The 19,617-nt window shown below is 39.8% G+C and overlaps 1 protein-coding gene across 5 annotated transcripts in view; it reads left to right on the plus strand.

Moving 5' to 3' along the window:
* The first annotated feature begins 3,017 nt into the window (after positions 1-3,017).
* FKBP5 (FKBP prolyl isomerase 5) overlaps positions 3,018-19,617 on the plus strand; it is a 111,669-nt gene continuing 95,069 nt past the window's right edge. For 2 of the 5 annotated variants that reach the window (XM_060109383.1, XM_060109384.1), the window contains exons 1-2: positions 3,018-3,146; positions 8,518-8,622. The gene's annotated coding sequence lies outside the window, so the exon portion shown is untranslated. Of the gene's footprint in view, positions 3,147-3,520; positions 3,940-8,517; positions 8,623-19,617 lie in introns of all 5 variants that reach the window. The other 3 variants (XM_060109386.1, XM_060109387.1, XM_060109385.1) reach the window with 2 other exon arrangements.

Consider the following 19,617-nt stretch of genomic DNA (forward strand, 5'->3'; position numbering starts at 1 on the left):
GTAGTGAGAAGGTCTAATATAAATTTCAACTGGGGGCCCAGAAGGAAAGAGGAAAATGTACAGAAAGAGTATTTGAACACACAATGGCTGAGAGTTTTTCAAAACTGAGGAAAAACTATTTAAAAGGCGATAGCCATGAAATGACAGATATCCATTCCATCAGGTGTTCTGACTCTTAAAACCCTTCATGTACAAATCTACGTTTGAAAGGATTCTGAAACTGACATGGAGGTAGCTCTGAAGTGGATGGAATAGTGCTTGGGTGGGTTGAGTTCAAATACAAACTCTGCCACCTCCTAGCTGTGCCACCTGGAGAAGGTTGCCAAACTTCAGTTTTCTCAACTGATAGATGGGACTGGTAATATAGGCCCACTCCACATTGTCACTGTGAGAATCAGGTGATACAATGCATGTGAACAAACCAAGTTATTTTATTTTTTATTGTTTTGGTTGTGCCGTGCAGCTTCTGGGATCTTAGTTCCCTGACCAGGGATTGAGCCCGTGCCCTGGGCAGTGAAAGTGCGGAGTCCTAACCACTGGACCACCAGGGAATTCCCCATGCTAAGTATTTTAAATGAGATATGGTTTGAGCAGTATCACAAGCATTCCTAGGGGCATCAACAGTGACAGGTAGGATGGGCAAATAATTTGCTGGTCCCATCACAAAATAAAGATGTGGGCCCCTTGTTAAAAAATTATTAAGAATTTCAGGACAGTAACAGCAGAGCATTAATCTGAGCACAGGTTACACTCCCATGAAGCCAGCTGTGGTGACAGGCCTTGCAGAGGACTCCTGTGTGCACGAGGAAAGAGTTGCTCATCTCACACCCAGGTGTCTGCAGCCATAGCCCACGTTATCTGTGCATTCTGAAGGGCAGCAATGCTTAGGGAAATTGCAAGCACGCGTGTTTCCAAATGCTGAGGCAGGCAAGTGCAGTGACCGGAGTGGTTTTCTGAGAGAGTGGGTGTGGCCAGCCAGGCTGCCATCGGAACTGTGGAACTGACTGTTCCCCACAGACTCTGGCCTAGAAAAAAAAAAAAAAGTCTGCAGCTGTATCTACAGGGCCTGTTGTTGTTTGCTGCGGTGTGTTACAACACAGCCTGGCAGCCTCCCGGTCTTTCTGTCTTCCTCCTGGAAGAGCCTGGTCCCAGACCATGTGACATGGCCACACAGCCCTGCAGATTTGCCCACACTGTTCCTTGCTGTTCCCTCAGTTACTAGGCTTTTCCAGGTCTGCATTCTTTTTGCTCCTGCTATTCCCTCCCCCTCCCCACCCCTCCCCAGGGGAGTTCCTTTCCTTCCTCTTCCACATCTGTCAGTCTGGCAAAAACACCATCTTTTAATACTTATCTTTTAAGACTCAGCTCTAGAGTCACCTCTTCCAGACCTTTCCTGACTCTCCCAGGAAGAGCGAATTCCTCTCTCCTTGGAGTCCTCCACTGGCCTATGTATAGCCACTCCCTATGCAGACATCTGTCACAGTCTCTGAAACATAAGGAGCACTGACATGCAGTGTGGATGTCGCTGTCTTTTAGACTGAAGCCCTTAAGGACTGGGACAGTGTCCTCTCATCTCTGTATACCCTGCACACAGCACAGTGCTTAATACTTGCTGTTAAAAAGCATAGTAGGGCTTCCCTGGTGGCGCAGTGGTTGGGAGCCCGCCTGCCGATGCAGGGGACACGAGTTTGTGCCCCGGTCCGGGAGGATCCCACGTGCCGCGGAGCGGCTGGGCCCGTGAGCCATGGCCGCTGAGCCTGCGTGTCCGGAGCCTGTGCTCCGCAATGGGAGAGGCCACAACAGTGAGAGGCCCGCGTACCGCAAAAAAAAAAAAAAAAAAAAAAAAAAAAAATCATAGTAGATGCTTAATCAACTGGTGTTAGTATGCAGAGTAGTTTTAATCACCATTGTCTTACTGAATTAATGCACAAATAAATTGTTTCAGTGACTCTCCCTGGCATCTGGTAAAAAGGGAAGCTTCTAGGCACCTAGACAGGGCCTTTGCCCTTGACGAGGTTTCAGTGTCAGCTCTAGTGGTTATTTCTGCAGGCAGCACCTCTTGAAGGCAGGGATGGTGATTTGTAGAAGCTTGTCATCAATACCTAAATGACCCAGGTGATATAGCTTAGACAGCAGTTGTGGAGCTAGGAAATGTTAGGTTTCCATAGGTAATTAATAAGCTCCATAGCTATGGGACTTCAGGATTCTGTTTCCTCAAAAATGAGATTGAGCTAGCTACTTCCTAAGGCCCAGGTGGCTAGCTCAGTCCCCTCATCTGAATCTCTGGGTGGCCATTTCATTGGAGGGGCCTGAGCACCTCCTGAAGCCGAGTTGCTCAGCAGGCTTACCCTTCCGCAGGTGGCAGAGAACACAGACATCTTTTAAGGCCCTTTGCTCTCTCAGTCACGTGGGATCTCATGTTTGAAAGGTAGAAAGCCACAGGAAAGCGTAGTCTTCACAGTCCCTGAGTGTCCAGAGGGAAGTGCTATGTGCTATGTGCTATGGTTCTCCAGGTGGGATTTTCCCCAGTTCCAAATGGACAACTTTGAGTTCCTGGTATTGTTTCCTGGGGTTAACCTCACACAAACAAGCCTGGTCTGTCACTCTCCATCCTCAGGGCAGGCCTAGTGGGCAGACAGGAGGGCAGAGCTTTCAGAGAGAGATCCATATGTTTAGTCAACTAGCTTCTTTAGGCATTAGTTTTCCCGGAGATAAGGGATGGTGTGAGGGGGTGTCGGTCAGTTTCCTCCATCCCTTCCCTCCAGCTCCCACAAAGGTTAAGGGCCAGACACGTGGGCTGGCGTGGAGAGGCGGAGGTTACACCAAGGCGGAGGTGCAAATGGTCGGGGGCGGGGCCTTATTTGCATGGACGGCGCGCGGCCACCAATCCGGACAGGCGGAGCGACAGCCCGCGCGCCTTTTGGGGGCGGACTGACAGCCCCGGGGCCCTATGGGAGGCGGGTCCTGCGGCCGGCGTGGGTGGGACGGCGCCGGGCGCTACCCGGGGGATTCGGGCCGGTTCGCGGGCGCTGCCAGTCTCGGGCGGCGGCGTCCGGCGCGCGGGCGGCCTGCTGGGCGGGCTGAGGGGCCAGCGGCTCGCGGACTAGGCGGAGAGAGACAGAGCAGACGAACAACCGCGGCGACAGGTACTGGCTCCATGGCCGCAGGGATGGGGAGGGTGGTCGCTAAGCCCAGGGAGCCGAATTCCCTGCTTCGCGGTCCGGCCGCCGCTGCGCCGCCGCCTCCCCGCCCCCTCACGCGGCTCCCCAGCCCGGGAGCGGCGCGTCGGGGCCAGGGGGGCCTGGGGAGCCCCCAGGCGGGCGCGCCGGAGGCCCCTAGCTCCACTGCGGGGCTCCTCTACGTCCCGCCGGGCCGCGGGGCAGGGGCTCCCTCCCGGAGGCGCGGAGCCGGCGGCTGCTGGAGCGGCTCCCCGCCCCCCGCCGCGCTCTCTCTCTCGGAGACGAGGCCGGTCGCGCCCGCTGGTCCTCACCCGGCTTTTGTTTCCCTCCCGGGGTGACAGGTCCCGGCTCCCGTCCGCGGCCCCCGACTCGCCCGAGGCCCGGCGCCCGTGACCGCGGCAGCCCGGAGCAGACGGCGGGACCGGCGGAGAGCCGGGCGGCGCGTGAACAGCAGCTGCCGCGGGCGGGAGAGAAACTTCGCTTTCCGGGGCCCGGGCAGCGGGAGAAGTGGAGCCGGGGTGAGCCGTGCACCGGGACGCCGCGGGCGCGATGGAGCCGCGCTCACCTGGCGGGCCAGCCGAGAGTGAGGATAACGGAGCGTCCCGCCGCCGCCGTCCTGGCTTTCGGTTTGCGCTCCCCGGGCGGCGGGTGTGGATGCGCGTTCACCGCCTTCACCTGCCGCCCAGGGACCAGTGACTGGGAACAGCATCCCCGCTCTCGGCCGCTCGTAGAGGGTGCGGGTGCGGCGCCGTTCTAACAGGTGATAATCCTAGTGCCAGGTGAAAGCCAGTGAAAAGTTGTTTCAGAGCTCAGTATTCAGTTCACTCCGGGACGTTATAACGCCTTCTCCCTTAATGATTTCTAAAAAGGTGTGCTGGCCGCAGTATAGGAGTCAAAACTAGTATTGATTGGGAGGGAAAACAAAGGTGGGGGGCGGGTGTTGTCAGCGTGTAGATTGCCTTCTTTCCAATGACTTGCAGGGAGGAACATCTTTGTAAAAATCGGTTTCTGCAGTGGTGGCGAAAGCATCATAGTAAGGTACAGGTTGTAAATGGAGAATGCAGAACTCTAGATATCCTTCAGTGTGGTTCAGGGTAGCGTGTACAACGTTTGGCCGCCATTCAGTAAATTCTTCATGAAGCTGTTTGAGCTCGTGGTTTTGGATTTACTTTACAGGAGTGGAATAAGGCTTACTTTACAGGAGTGGAATAAGGCTTAGCGTTGAATGGGAGCTTTCTTTGCCTCTCTGAGGGCTCACAGGAGTGTTTATTTTCATTGTCTTCCCGTTTTGTTAGATTGTAGACAAGGGAAAATTAAGGCATATTTTGGTTCAGTATTTTGAGTAGTCTGTGGGAATTCTCCCGCACCCCCCCCCCCCGCATAAGAGTTTTGTTTTTTTCTTCCAAGGATAGAGTTGAAAAACTTCTTATTCTTGTGGGAAATTTTTATTTGTTATACTTTTCACTTATTTTCTGTTTCTCTCTCTCCCATCTGACCTCACTTAACAATCTACAGTTATGGCCCTGACCAATTTAGGGCATCTATAGAAAAAAAAGTTTTAAAATAATGTATAATTACTTTAAAATATATTATGAAGGTTATTAATAGCCTTCATTTGTGAGGAACAGTTGATTTAGATTACTCAGTTATTTTCTTCTAATGTGTCTTTTTTTTATATCTATGCTGGGTATGATTTGTACTTAAGAGATGTTAGTTTAACTTCTTAAGGACAGTTCTTTTAATTATGGTACTTTATTAGTGTTTCATTGAATGGTAGTTTTAGTTACTTACATAGCTAATTAGTAACACCTTTTAAAGGTGAACTCTTTAACCAATAGTCTAGTTGTGACTGGGATTTAAAAAAAAATCAAAGATGGACTTCATAAAATGTTTTATTTCTCTAGAACAACAGGCTTATATGCTGTGAGGTCTTTGTCTTTCCAGTATTTAACAAAACAAGTGTGTTTCTGAATCTTCAATTTTTTTAGTGATGGAATTTTGGGTAAATTTCTTTTTTAAAACACGATTTTAACCAGTTCAACATGAACATTTTAAAATATTGGATTAGGCACTAGTGAAATCTTCAATTTTCTGTTTATCCTTGGATTGGAAAAGGATACATATTTTAGGTTGTTTTGTTTCCTAAAGCCTTCTTACCTTAGAACCAGTCTAGAGAAGGAAGAGCATCCTCTTTCTCTAGCTGTAGAAGAAGTTATTACTGTTGAAAGCTGAGTTGGCTTTTTGATGTTTAGTGAGGGTAGATTGTTTGAACAGTGACTCGTGCAGAGTGGGTTTTATTATGTATAAGTAGTTTTAAGGAATCTTATGAGACTGGGGTTATGGGTGATGTATATAATTGTCCTTTAAAGTGTATAGGAATATATTAGTTTACTATGTGTAATTAGAAGTTTTATAGTCATTGTCCTATAATGATGCTTAACTACACCACATATCATAAATTAAAGCTATATTTCTTAGTTTTATTTATGTAGAGCATATTTGGGGAACTTTAACTATAGAAGTGCCCTTTAATTAAAAGACGATTTTCAAATTCAATTTTTACATATTTTAATTACTGATTGTTGTCCACTTTAACTTGCGGTAGACCATATCATAAAATTATCAACCACATTACAGTTTCAAAATTAAGCATAAGTTGAATTCTTGCATTTACACAATAAATGTTGGGAGTGTTTAAGTCACTGACCCTCAGGTGTGGCTCCTTTTTAGTTTGGGGGTGGGCAAATATTTTTGAATGAATAAAGCTACAAAAGAACAGGGACACATATTAAACCAGCTAAATTTGAGGGTAGATCACATGATACTGTTAGACATTAATACTACTTTATTTAACAGTAGTATGCATGCTGTATCTGTCATTAAGAATATTTTCTGTAGGCCTTTAATATAATTTTCCACAATTCCTAACAAAGAATCTATATTGTATATATTTTGGCACACTAAGTTCTGTAATTATTTTATGCTGAACAATTAAATATTTTATACATTTTATAATTCTGAGACTGTGTGAACTTTCTAACCTAGCTGATTAGTAATTAGATTTTGTTTTTTCATTGTTTCACATTCTGAATTTTTTTACAGCGCATTTTTAACTTCTGACATTATGTCCCCAAAAGTGTAAGGAAAATTAAGTCTACACTCGCCAGAGATTAGGTGGACGTTGGTAGGTAAATCACGTAACTATTGATTTAAAAACAGTAGCCACGGGACTTACCTTGGTGGTGCAGTGGTTAAGAATCTGCCTGCCAATGCAGGGCACACGGGTTTGAGCCCTGGTCCGGGAATATCCCACATGCTGGGAGCAACTAAGCCTGTGCGCCACAACTACTGAGCTGCACTCTAGAGCCTGCAAGCCACAACTACTGAAGCCCGCATGCCTAGAGCCCGTGCTTCGCAACAAGAGAAGCCACCGCAGTGAGAAGCCTGCACACCGCAGCTAGAGAGAGCCCACGCCCAGCAATGAAGACCCAACGCAGCCAAAAATAAATAAATAAATTTATTTTAAAATATATATATATAGTACATTTGAATTGTATAGTCTTGGAATTGTTCATTGTTTGGAAGGAAGAATAAAAGATGGAGAAAGATCAAAGGCTAGAAGAGGTTTTTTTTTCCCTTTTGTAGTTGCAAACCCTTCCTAAAGCAGATGATGGTAAATTTCTGGAACCGTTTGTAGTGTTCAGCCTCAGTCTTGGCAATTTATGTATGATGTTAAATAAGGAGCCATTCCTAGTCCCCTGAAAATGATCATCTGATTATTAAAAACAGGGTTGGGAATTTCAAATTGATCTCATCAAGAATCAGATTTGTGTGTATGTTTCTCAGTGTTCTATCTCTGGAAATTAAAGATCCTCCTCTACTGTCTGCCGAAAATTACACACAGAATTTGAAGGTTAGAATGTCTCTATCACAGACTTAATGCTGTAGTAAGTTACTTTTTGGAACGGAGAAAACATCCTAGCCTTCTTCAGAATATACAGTATTCTCAATGAGGATGAAATGGTCTTTACCCATGTTAAATGTTAGCCAATGGAATTATTTCCATGTTTTTAACTTTTTAAAAAAGCAAGACAGTAAAATAAAATATTGACAGATTTTGGATTTGGCCCCTAGCATAAAAAATTATTACATGGTGTATGGTAATATTTAATGTTTTGGAACTCTAGTTTGAGAAGGGGATTTGTTATGAGAAGAAGGGTATTTCATTGAAGCAAAACAGGGTAACTTACATGGAAAGAAATTTGTTTCTCTTTTGAATTAGTCTTAGGTTAAAACATACTTATTAAGAAAAATGGAAATGTCATCTTTCCTATCTTAAATTTACCTGCACTATGAACTTTATAAGGTCTTTTTTAAAAATGAATTTATTTATTTGTTTGTTTGCTTATTTATTTACTGGGTCTTTGTTGCTGTGCACGGGCTTTCTTTAGTTGCGGCGAGCCGGAGCTACTCTTCGTTGCGGTACGCCAAGGGCTTCTCATTGCTGTGGCTTTTCTTGTTGCAGAGCATAGGCTCTAGGCACTGCGGGCTTCAGTAGTTGTGGCTTGCAGGCTCTAAAGCGCAGGCTCAGTAGTTGTGGTGCACGGGCTTAGTTGCTCCACGGCATGTGGGATTTTCCCAGACCAGGGCTCGAACCCGTGTCCCTGGCATTGGCAGGCGGATTCTTAATCACTGTGCCACAAGGGAAGCCCTATAAGGTCTTTTAAAATATCTTTGTTGGTCCTAGGTGGACCTCTCAGAATCCATTTGTAGAGACACACACACATATATATACACACAGGTAGATAAAGTATCTATGCTATATATATTTGCATTATATATGTAACTATGTTTGCTATATGTATATATATAAATCAATCCATCTGTCTATACTGTGTGACTTCACAGGCTTATTTATATGTGAAACCTTTTTTTTTTTAAATGAAATCTTGCTACACCAAGAGGAATAAAGTGCATGTACACAGAAAGACTGATGAAAATGTTCATAGCAGCTTTTTCACAATAGTAATGAACTAATGATTCATACAGTGACATAAATGAATCTCAGAAATATTATTCAGAGCAAGAGAAGCCAAGCACAAGTATGTACTATAAGATGCCATTTATAAAAAATACAGGAACAGGCCAAACTTAGGTATGGTGATAGAAATCAGGACAGTGGTTTCTGGGTAAGGGCTGTGGATGACTGGAAAGGGGCAAAAAGGAACTTTTTAGGGTAATGGAAATATTCTGTACCTTGATTTGGGAATCAAGCTATGGAATTCAAGTGTACACTTTTGGGGTAAGTTTTAATTTTCATGTAACTTTTAACTTACAGAACAGTTGCAAGACCAGTACGAGGGACTTCCAGATTCACCAACTGTTGGTGTATACATTTGTTCACATTTACCCAGCTGAATACTTAAGATCCGTGCATTTTATGGTATGTAACTTTTATTTTCATAAGGGAAAACTATAAAAATTTGTTGAAGATGAGGAGAATGACCCTGTTTCTGAAAAAAGTGAAATACCTCAATTTGAAATTAAGCAGTGCTTTAATAATGATGTAGGAGAAGAGAATTACTGACAGTCTTTTGTCTCTACATATATGTATCTATGCTGCTTCTCTTTGAAGTTTCACGGCAGCATATTTCTTTTTTTTCTTTTTTTTTTTTTGTGGTACGCGGGCCTCTCACTGTTGTGGCCTCTCTCGCTGCTGAGCACAGGCTCCAGACGCGCAGGCTCAGCAGCCATGGCTCACGGACTCAGCCGCTCCGCGGCATGTGGGATCCTCCCGGACCAGGGCACGAACCCGTGTCCCCTTCATCGGCAGGCGGACTCTCAACCACTGCGCCACCAGGGAAGCCCGGCAGCATATTTCTGTTAGAAGAAACAAGATCCTGAAAATAATTCAAGGCAAACTGCCAGCCAGGAAACTGTGCTTTATTTTGTTATCCTGTGTAAGTCACCTAGGGAATGAGACTGATACCTAGCGATAGCTTCCTGGGAATTGAAGGTAGTGATAATTCCTGTTAAGAGAGTTGCATACCTTCAGTGTGCTAGGTTTTGCACAAACGTGCAATCTTTACTGTCCTAGAACTCACCAGACAAAGAAGAGGCAAACAAAGCTGGTTGTCATTTTTGGGTGGTATTTATAGTAGGGAGAAGGATTGGTGCTCGTAAACCATATAAACTAATCTTGGTCGTAGGTAAGTGGTAAATCTAAGGTGGTGAATTTGATGCTCACTCTTAGTTTAAACTGTGATTTAAATAGGTTTAATTTAAAGCTAATCACTCTACAGCAGCCCTAAAACCATGTCAGTTGTTTAAAACGTTCAGCTTTTTTTCTCGACTTACTATTTTATATAATCTTAAATATGTGTTCTTCACAATTTAGGATTGGGCATTATTTATGGATATTCATTTTTTTAATCAGTTTTTTTGCATCCACATAAGAAATTTGTTTATTTGGTTATCTACTAGAGTGGAATATGATTTGAAGTAACAGAATGACTAGCCAGCGGTGTCAACAAATTAATCATTGATAACTGGGGATGAACATTTATATTGCCTTTACTAACAAAAACCATACATTTATATGGTCTATATATTTTTCTTTAACAAATATAAGTTCTTTGAAGAGAAAAATGACAAATGTCCAACTCAACCAACATGGATAAAAGGAGGACTTTCTCCATTTAATGAACATATTCATGTTCCTCTGAAATGACAGGGCCTTATCTCCCTTTCATATACACTAAATTTCATTGGTCTATTGAGCATGAGTAAAACATTATTTGAAAAGTTTTTAGAATTTTGTTTTGAGTTGTCAAATCCTAACTGCAGATAGAACTTTAAAAATATCTGTAGGTAGCCTTTTTTTTTTTTAGACTTTTTTATTATGAAAGTTTCAAACATACACAGAACTGGAAAGAATAATAATGAACCTCCATATACCCATTCTTCAGATTTATTAATTATCAACATTCTGGATAGTGTGCTTTTTTTTTTTTTTTTTTTTTTTTTTTTTTGCGGTATGTGGGCCTCTCACTGTTGTGGCCTCTCCCGTTGCGGAGCACAGGCTCCGGATGCGCAGGCCCAGCGGCCATGGCTCACGGGCCCAGCCGCTCCGCGGCATATGGGATCCTCCCAGACCGGGACACGAACCCGTATCCCCTGCATCGGCAGGCGGACTCTTAACCACTGCGCCACCAGGGAGGCCCGGATAGTGTGCTTTTAAAAACTGATACATTCTCACAAATATTGTAAAATAGTAGTGGTATTAGTGTACCAGATTTTTCTCTCAGTTTTTTCAAAAGTTTCGTTGTAAATAGAGAAACCTGAAGAGCAGTGTGTTTTAACTCAGAGACTTAACTTTGGACAATCAGTAATTATGAAACTATTTTTATTCTAAGTTCCTTTCTGTCAATTCATAGCCTGGAGAAGAAAGATTAATTTTTTAGCTTTTTATTTATAATAAATTAGTCCAAATATTCTAATCTATAGAATAAGGTAGTACTGTTCATCTGGTAAGTTAGATTATCTTCAAGGTGTAGTGTCTGAGGAATGCTCTTGTCTAAATGTTTTGCTGTTACTTTCTCTTTCTCTAAAAACTCAGTCATTGCTGTGCTTTTTTAGGCTCCAAATCTATATCTTATGTCTAAACTCCAGGCCTTGCAAAACTTAGGCCCAAATTTTCACTTATGTCTTGAAACTAAATATGTTTAAATACCATCTCTGTAGCAACTGCACACCAACACCCCCTCTCTCCACCCCCAGTCAAAACGCTTCTCTTCCTGACTTTCCTCTTTAGCTGTTTGTGACACCATTATTCTTACTGGTCATTTTTTACTTTTCCTTTGCTTCTTAAGCTCAGTGAGTCACTAAATCACTTTGTTTTTAAATGTCTTTTTATCTTTTCGTCCTTTTTCATTTCCACTCCAGTTGTCCTAATTTGGGTAACATGTTAGCAGGAAGTTATCCCTAATCTATAATGAACTTCATACATATCAAAATTAAGATATGTTCCTAAAGTAAAATAGGGCATTTTCTTCCCTTTCAGAGAAGGCTTCAGTGAGTCTTATAAGCAAACACATAATTTTTAAGGGCTAGGAAATCATTATATTTAAACCAAGGTGATAGAGACGATTTCCAAATCACTCAGCTCAAATAACCTCGTGAACAATGGCCAGCAGGGCCCACAGTTTATCAAGGGATATAGGCAGCAGACTTTCTTGGACCACAGAAATAGCCCAGAATGAGTTCCTTCCAGCCCAGAATATCTGCAGGTGCTTTGCAGTGGGGGAAATACTGAGTGTATATAACACATTTTCAGGACTTCTTGTGTTTTTATGGTAAAAATAAAGATCTGTGGGTTTACCCCAAAACCCTTCTATTCCTTGTGGCATATTTCCTGACGAAGATAGTTCTTATCAAAAAGCCATTGTGCCGAAAGTGACATGATACTCTTACCTCATTACTTTCCCTTCTTTTTACAGGCTCCTAGAATTGACGTTTGTCAGAAAGATAGGAACCTGAGGTTAGTTGGGAAAATATAAAATAGAAATGGGAAAATAAGTGATATCCATTCTACTTCCCACTAGCAGTCGTCCACCCTCCAGTGGTCTTGGGCCTGAGTCCTTTACAGATGGATTGTAGCTTATCAACTTGGCTGCTTTTGGTCAGCTTATGGAGCTCTTTCTTCTTTCCACTCTTTTGGGAAATGTTTGAATTTCTTCCTGGTAGAAATCAAGACCCAATTTAAGATTACTGACTTTGGGGATAAGAGAATAAAATTTGATATTGTTTTAGATAATCCAGAATATCTGATTATTTTCTTCTATGGGAAGTAGGAATAATATGGGGATTCTGAGATGCTTATGCAGAAATTAATTTAATAGTTATTAAGAGTGGAAAATGGGAGAGAAAATTACACCATTTCTAGGAAGCCTAGTATAGTAGGCATAGACAGGGATGAGATTCAGGAGTGTTGCTACATGATCTTGGGCAAGTTAAAGTTACTTAACCTTACTGAGCCTTATATTAATTGTAAAATGAATGGGTTGGATTAGATAGTGTTCTAAGGTCTTTTTGCAGCTCTGAATTTCTAAAATGAGTGGTTTTTCAGGGGAAAAACTCCTGATTTATATACTGTTCCTGGTTAATGATTTTTTTCAGTGATTGTTTCACCTACGTATTTTTCTGTTTCCATTAGAAGTTAGGAAAGAAATAATTAAAGGAGTCAGCATTCGCAAAATGAATTAGATTTTAGTGTTTTCATTTATCTACATCTCTCTACTGGATTTATTCTGGACTCACTTTCACCTTCTATTTGTGTCCACTCTCCTGCTTTTCTTGCTTTTTCTTAACTTTGCTATACAGTGTGACTTTCATCTCCCTCTTTTTGCTGCTTCTCCTTGCTACTGTTTTTTTTCTAGCTGTCCATTGCCCATATTTCATTATGGACATGGAATTTGCCAAATAGACCCTTGAGTCTGAGCTACTGATAAATTAAATTTAGACATTCTAATAGTTGTCAGGATTAGTGGGCTCCTCCTACTCGATAATACAGAAAGTAGAGAGATGAGTCCTAGGGTAGAGGGAGTGGGGGAAGCCTGAAGAGAGAAGGAATGGGATGGAAGAGTTTCCAAGGACTATTTAGATATTTTGATTTAAAATATAAGTTAAAATCTTCCTTAAGTTTTGATGATGGTGGCTCTGCCTGTGATATCAGAGTTTGGTCCTGAAGTCTTAGTGCACTGTGAGTTTCATGAGGGCAGCAGCTGTGCCTCTAATTCTGAATCCTTGGTGTTCAGCATAGTGCTGCAGAGTAAGTGAAAGTTGAACTGAGTTGTTGTTAGGACTGATTCTTTCTTCAGGGTGTTTTGTGGTTGGCTGGAGATTAAGATTCTGATTAGACCCTTAAGTAAGACTGTCACCACCACCTTGTGATATGGGACAAGATATGTAGCTTCTCTCTAAGCCTCAGTTTCTTCATCTATAATAATGGGAGGTGCAGGCAGTATTAATATCTACCTAAGGGTTGTGAGGAATAAATGAGACAATACATATAAAGTACTTAGCCCAGAACCTGGCATATGTCTTCAATAAATATTAAATGCTATTATAGTCTCATTAATAAGCACTTTTGTGTTCCAGATAATAAGTTCTGTGAGGTTCTAAGTAGTGTTGTTACAGAATAAATAAGACAAGATCCTGTCCTTAGAAAAGATAGAACATGTGCACAAAAGATAAATAACAACCTAGGTCTTGTGGTAAGTGACAAAGGAGTGGTTTACTTAAGGTCTCAAGAGGCAAGAATAATTGCTAAGCAGGTGAGAACTTCAGGAAGGTGACAGAACTCCATCTAAGCCTTGTAGGACTAGTTAGCAAGTTAGGAGGACAGACTCCTTGGAGCCAGTTTGCCTGTGTTGGAATCCTGACTCTGTTACTGTGTAATCTTTAGCAAGTTACTTGACCTCCTTCCTAGGATGTTGAGAGAATTAAATGAGTTTATACATGTCAAGTGCTTAGAATGGTGCCTCAAACATGGTTAGAGCATGATAAATTGTTATTATAAATTGAAAGAAGGGAGAAAGCATTTGACAGAACACTGAGTGACAATGAAGGGGAGATTTCATAGGTTTGTCTGAAATGATGAAGCCAAATGGACTAGAGGGAATAACCTGTTGGAAAATAGTGAGTGATTATGTTAGGGCAGAATTATGAATGATTAAGCCAGGGAGTATGGCATCTTTTCCATATGTACTGGGGGAACTTGGGAAGATTTCTTGGGTTATTTGTAAAGCATTCTTGAGTGTTACAAATAACATTTCTAAGTCTGTATCTCTAGCATTTCTCACTATCTCTCCTGATGTCATATAACTGAAACTACTATTATATTAATTTTGACAATGAAGCTCATGATCCTCTATTCTGAACCATTATGCCTCTTTAATTTGTCCATTTGTTTTTGTAAACATGTATTTTGGGCTTTCTCTTTTTCTGTCCATATTCTAGTTGTTTACATAATTCTTATTCCTTTTCTCCAGAGTTTAGTGGGTTTCTGCTATTTTCCTCTCTGTCCTCAAAAATCCCAGTCTAGATCCTAAATCAATGAAGTCATAAAGTAGAAAGGGCCAGGGAGAGGGAAAAAGGGGGAGGAAGTTAGGGAAGTATGCTCTAGTCCAGCAGTCTTATTGTACAGATGAGACATTGAGGTCCAGAGGAAGTAAAGTCAGGATCCACAGCTAATTAGTTAGTGGCCTGTACCTTTCAGAGCTAAATCAGGACTGCTTTTTTTACTGTCGTCCTAGTATGATTCTTAACCATCTGGGTGGGAATTACAGTAGTATTACCAATAATCGTTCTACTAACAGCTATCAAACACCAAGGTAAGAAATAATTTTACTGCCAGGAATAATGTGGTAATAATTCACTCTATTCTCAATGAGAAGCCCATGATCACACTTCTTGGACGGGCATTACTATTCTTAAAGTGATATTTAAAACCAAGGCTCCAGGGCTTCCCTGGTGGCGCAGTAGTTAAGAATCTGCCTGCCAGTGCAGGGGACACGGGTTCGATCCCTGGTCTGGGAAGATCCCACATGCCACGGAGCAGCTAAGCCTGTGTGCCACAACTACTGAGCCTGCACTCTAGAGCCTGTGAGCCACAATTACTGAAGCCTGTGCACCTACAGCCCGTGTTCTGCACCAAGAGAAGCCACCGCAATGAGAAGCCTGCACACTGCAAGGAAGAGTAGCCCCTGCTCACCGCAACTAAAGGAAACCTGTGCGCAGCAACGAAGACCCAAGACAGCCAAAAATAAATAAAATAAATGTATTAAAAAAATAAAATTAAAAAATAAAACCAAGGCTCCAAAATCTTCTTTAGGAACAAAAGGCTTTCTTTCTTTTATTTTTAGAGTTGTAAATTATAAATATAATAGTGTTGTAAACATAAATATCATTCTCAAAAAAAGTGGACTTCTGTTTCTGTCATGGTGGAACACAGGTTCTTTTACAGAGTGATTGATAGTCCAGTAAGATTAGCATGAAAAGTTAGGAACTATTGTACTTTCACCTCACAGCCCCCAGCTGTGTACTTCTACTAGTACAGTAGTCTCTAACTTTACATCTTCTTTCGTCTCTTACATTTTACCATATGCCACACATAATGGTGAGAAACTTATTTAAGCATTGTTTTCTTCTATATTGTTTTCCTACCTAGATGCAATGTGTTGGAATGTCTTTTATAAAGCCCTAAGCTTAGTGTCTGGTTACTCTAGTTGCTCAATAAATACTCCCTTCCCTTTTTACAGAGCAGGTAATTTTTTCTCATTAATGTCATTTCTTCATCTCCAAGTCACTGTCACACTACTTTTCTTCCCTTGAAATGTCTTGTTTTAACTTTGACAAGATGCTCTCCCTGCATTTTGAAAATTTGTGTGACATACAAATACTTTTTAGTCACTTTAAGCATAATTTTGTCATAAAATTATTTCACAGCTGGCAATCTTTTCAGGTTCTATATTCTTTCCCATGATTAAAGAAAGAAAAAGTGTCTTGGGTTACATAAAAATACCCTCGACCTTTCTGCTCATCCTGCCATATTCCTTTAAAAAAAAAAGAAGAAAAGAAGACTTCTAACTGGATTCATTTTTACTGAAATACTAATTTTTCTTTATCATTTTCAAACACTGTGAAGTTGAATTGTATAATACACAAATATCTATACAAAAGAATTTTTTCCATGTCCTCAGTGCTTTGTATCAGATCACTTAGTTGTATTTCCCATGGTTTGGTTTCTTTTTCCTGTCTTCATTTTTCTGAAGGGAGAAGGGATTTTTTTCTCTCTTATGATCTGTGACTTGTTTTGTATTTAGATGATTACTCTTTATAACAAATTTTAACTTCTATTTATGCTATTAGGGGGGAAGAGAAATGCTTCAAAATTAAATTTTAGATTTCTTTTTTGAGGAGTGTGTGTGTGTGTGTGTGTGTGTTTCTCTCAGCCCCTTTCTTCAGATAATATATAGGAGTTTGTTTTTAAATTTTTTTTATGTTGAACTGTTTTATTGTTGTTTGAAAGAAGTCTGTTAAGCTATATTTTATGAGTGGTTACTAGCCTTTCCTTGTACATTTATGGAGTAATAGTACTATAAATTCTACTCTATATATGTTATATATACTATATATAATACTGTATGATATATGTTATATATACAACATAAATATAGTATATATTAATACTATATACTATGCTGTATAGTATATAATAATGCTATATAAATTATATAGTAATTTATATAGTAACACATTTTGCTGTTAACTTCATCCTTAGAATATTAAGTTTTTTGTAATTTAACTTCTTTGGGTATGTCTTGCAATTCTCATGTTGAGAGAGAAAGGAACAGTTGGTTTTTGTAACTTTTATATAAATTATTTGGCTGTCTTCTTCCATTTATTATCATTTTCTATTTTTTTATTTATGGCTTCTAAAAGTGAAGAGCTTTAATATTATGCATTCTTGTAGACTGTAGTCTTTGTTACAAAATGTGTTCATTTCTCTTTTCCATGTTTAATATGACTATGCTTAGGTTTTTTTGTTTAATTCATGGTATATTTTTGTTTAGTTTTCAGCTGGATTTGTCAGTTTGGGTTGTAGTTTCTTTTCATCTTCGTGTTGTTTTTGTTCATTTTCTTAATATCTCATTTTATCTCCACTTAACAAACATTTTGGTATTACCATATACTGAATATTTTCATATATGTGTGTGTCTATAGTTTCTAAACAAGTGTGACCGAGTTTCCCTCTTTTCTTAAGATTCCTAGGCTATTTAAATATTTTTATACCTGTTGTCATTTTGCATCTAAAATGCTGATAACAGTAAATAAGATTTTAGTACACTTTATGTGAGTTAATTTTTTATGACAATCTTAACTTTGCCAGACCAATTTTGTTAGTGAATTAAAAACATTTAAAAATTACTAATCCTCCTAATCTAGTGTCCCTAATTTAGTAATTTGTTTTGATCCGTGTGTCATTTTACCAGTCTTTTATTTTGAAGACTTGCCAATGACTTTTCTAAAAGTGAATCATGGATTATGTGAAACAATTAACTTTGAAAGGGGAAAATAAATATACATTTTAGAATCTACATTTTATATAAATTGGATTAACAGATTACTCAGTGATGTAAAGATATAATCTTTTAAATTAAGTTTCTTTATACTCTATATTCATTGAGAAGATTTGATAGCTTGTAATTAAAACTAAAAAGGCAAGAAACATTAAAAACAAAGTCAGAAATTAAGCATAAATCACTTGAGAAATAAGGAGCAGGATGAGGGAGTGGAAAGAAATCTTTACAGCAATAATCTGAGGCAAAATATTTTCTGTATTTGAACATTAAATTTAGCTCTGAGCTTCCTGGCAAGCAGGAGAAAAAAGGAAACAGGATGGGTTTCATAGTTATTGTCTGATAAAGAAAGCTTATCAGTTTTTCATGGGAGAGAAACTTTTTCTGAGTTCTAAGTTATAAAAGGAGGTTATGTGAATTCTTAATAAGGAATATAATTTATATTTCCATTTTATAGCTTAATTCCTGCTATTGCTGTGTTAGCTGTGATATACCATTTATATGCACTGTAGTTATATTTGGTCATATTAAGTTCACATCCACTGTTGTCAGGAGTGGAAATACCATGGCTAGGGTGTGTTTATGTATTGCCTCTAGAATTGTAGCCATTGACGAACAGGAAACTGAAAGCTAAAAGTTCAGGAAATGTATTGTATTTAGACTTTGTGGAAAAAATATATATGATACTTAACTACTGAAATCCATGGCTGTTTGAAGACTGAAAAATTTATGTGTGCATTTAGTTAGAGAATAATATTATGGATTCTTATAACAATGCTGTCAGATGCTTAAATATGATAATAAATACAGTATGCACATTGTGTGCCAGGAAAATTGTGCAATGCTAGAAAAAATGCAATGGATTATAATATGTGTTCAGCTATACTCTCAAGAAATAAAACAGCTGGCACAGCAGTTGAATTCTTCAAGGATATCTTATTTTCAGAGAATTACAGAGTTTTGGTTTTAGTTTTAGTTCCAGGGAAGGAGAGGTCCCTGTTTTACAAGACAGTCCATTTCACTCTTAGGAAATTCTAATGGTTAAGTTTTATTTTCTCATATTGCATTGAAGTTTGTTCCCCTGTAATTTATTAATATACTCTATAGTTTTCTTAGTGTTGAAAGGAAAATGGTTAACTGATAAAGATTATTATTTTTTTTAATAAAGATGATTTTTAAAAAAATTTATTAATTTATTTATTTTGGCTGCTCCGGGTCTTAGTTGTGGTATGCGGGATCTAGTTCCCCGACCAGGGACCGAACCTGGGCCCCCCTGCATTGGGAGCGCGGAGTCCTACCCACTGGGCCACCAGGGAAGTCCTGATAAAAATTATTTTAAAAGTTAAATATATTTCAAATGCTTGGGTTTGGGATTTTTTTTTGTTTGTTTTAGGATGGTGGCATTTTAGGTGCCTCATGAAATACTACCTGTAGGAGCTTTATTTTTGAAGTTGTTTAAAAGATTTCTGTCAGAGGATAAGTGATTAACATATATGCTGCATCACCTGTATTTTCTTACTGTTTCTATACTTAGCTATTTTAACAGGATGTGATTTATATGGTTTCAACATTCTTTGAGACAGCATCAAGTTTTAATAGCTTTTTAGAAACGGGAATTTTCTAATATTGTATTTTTGTTGCTGTTCTGTTTCAACAAAAGCGATCAGTTATGACTGTTTTCACTGCCAGTTTTGTGATTTGAAGTTATAGTCACACAGAATATTCAGGGACCACATTAAATGAGAATTCTATTTATTACAAAGTTCTTTTAGGAAATTTAGCTGTATTATATGTCAGCACTTATAATCATTTTAATAGCCTCATTAAAATTAGCCTCTTTTCAGGATTGATTTGGATTTGGATCTGTTAGGGTCATGTGTTCACCTCTGAACTGTTGGGGTGGCCAAGGGGATAAAAAGCTCTGACTGGCAAAGACTGGGGATTGGGCCCACCCCAGGAGGTGAGGAGCAGTGATTCCCCAGTGGAAAGTCCCAGAATGCTGTTTGCAGCAGAGGTTGGAATGGGCTCTGGGCTGACAAAACAAGGAGTCTCAACAAGGCCATACCATAAAGGGCCTTGTATAATGGGTTAGGGGGTTGGACTTTAGGCAGTAGCTGATCTGTTGTTGCAACAGAGGGTTTTCAAAAACAACTTTTACTTCCTTCTTATTGTATAGTAGTACATGGTTATTGTAGAAGAATTTAGTAAGAAAATACAAATGAAGAAAATAAAAATTTCCTATAATGTTTTTTTCTTTTGAATTTTCTTAGCTAATTTCCCTTAAATTTCATTTAACA

Source organism: Mesoplodon densirostris, chromosome 10, assembly GCF_025265405.1.
Source record: "Mesoplodon densirostris isolate mMesDen1 chromosome 10, mMesDen1 primary haplotype, whole genome shotgun sequence".
NCBI lineage: Eukaryota > Metazoa > Chordata > Mammalia > Artiodactyla > Ziphiidae > Mesoplodon > Mesoplodon densirostris.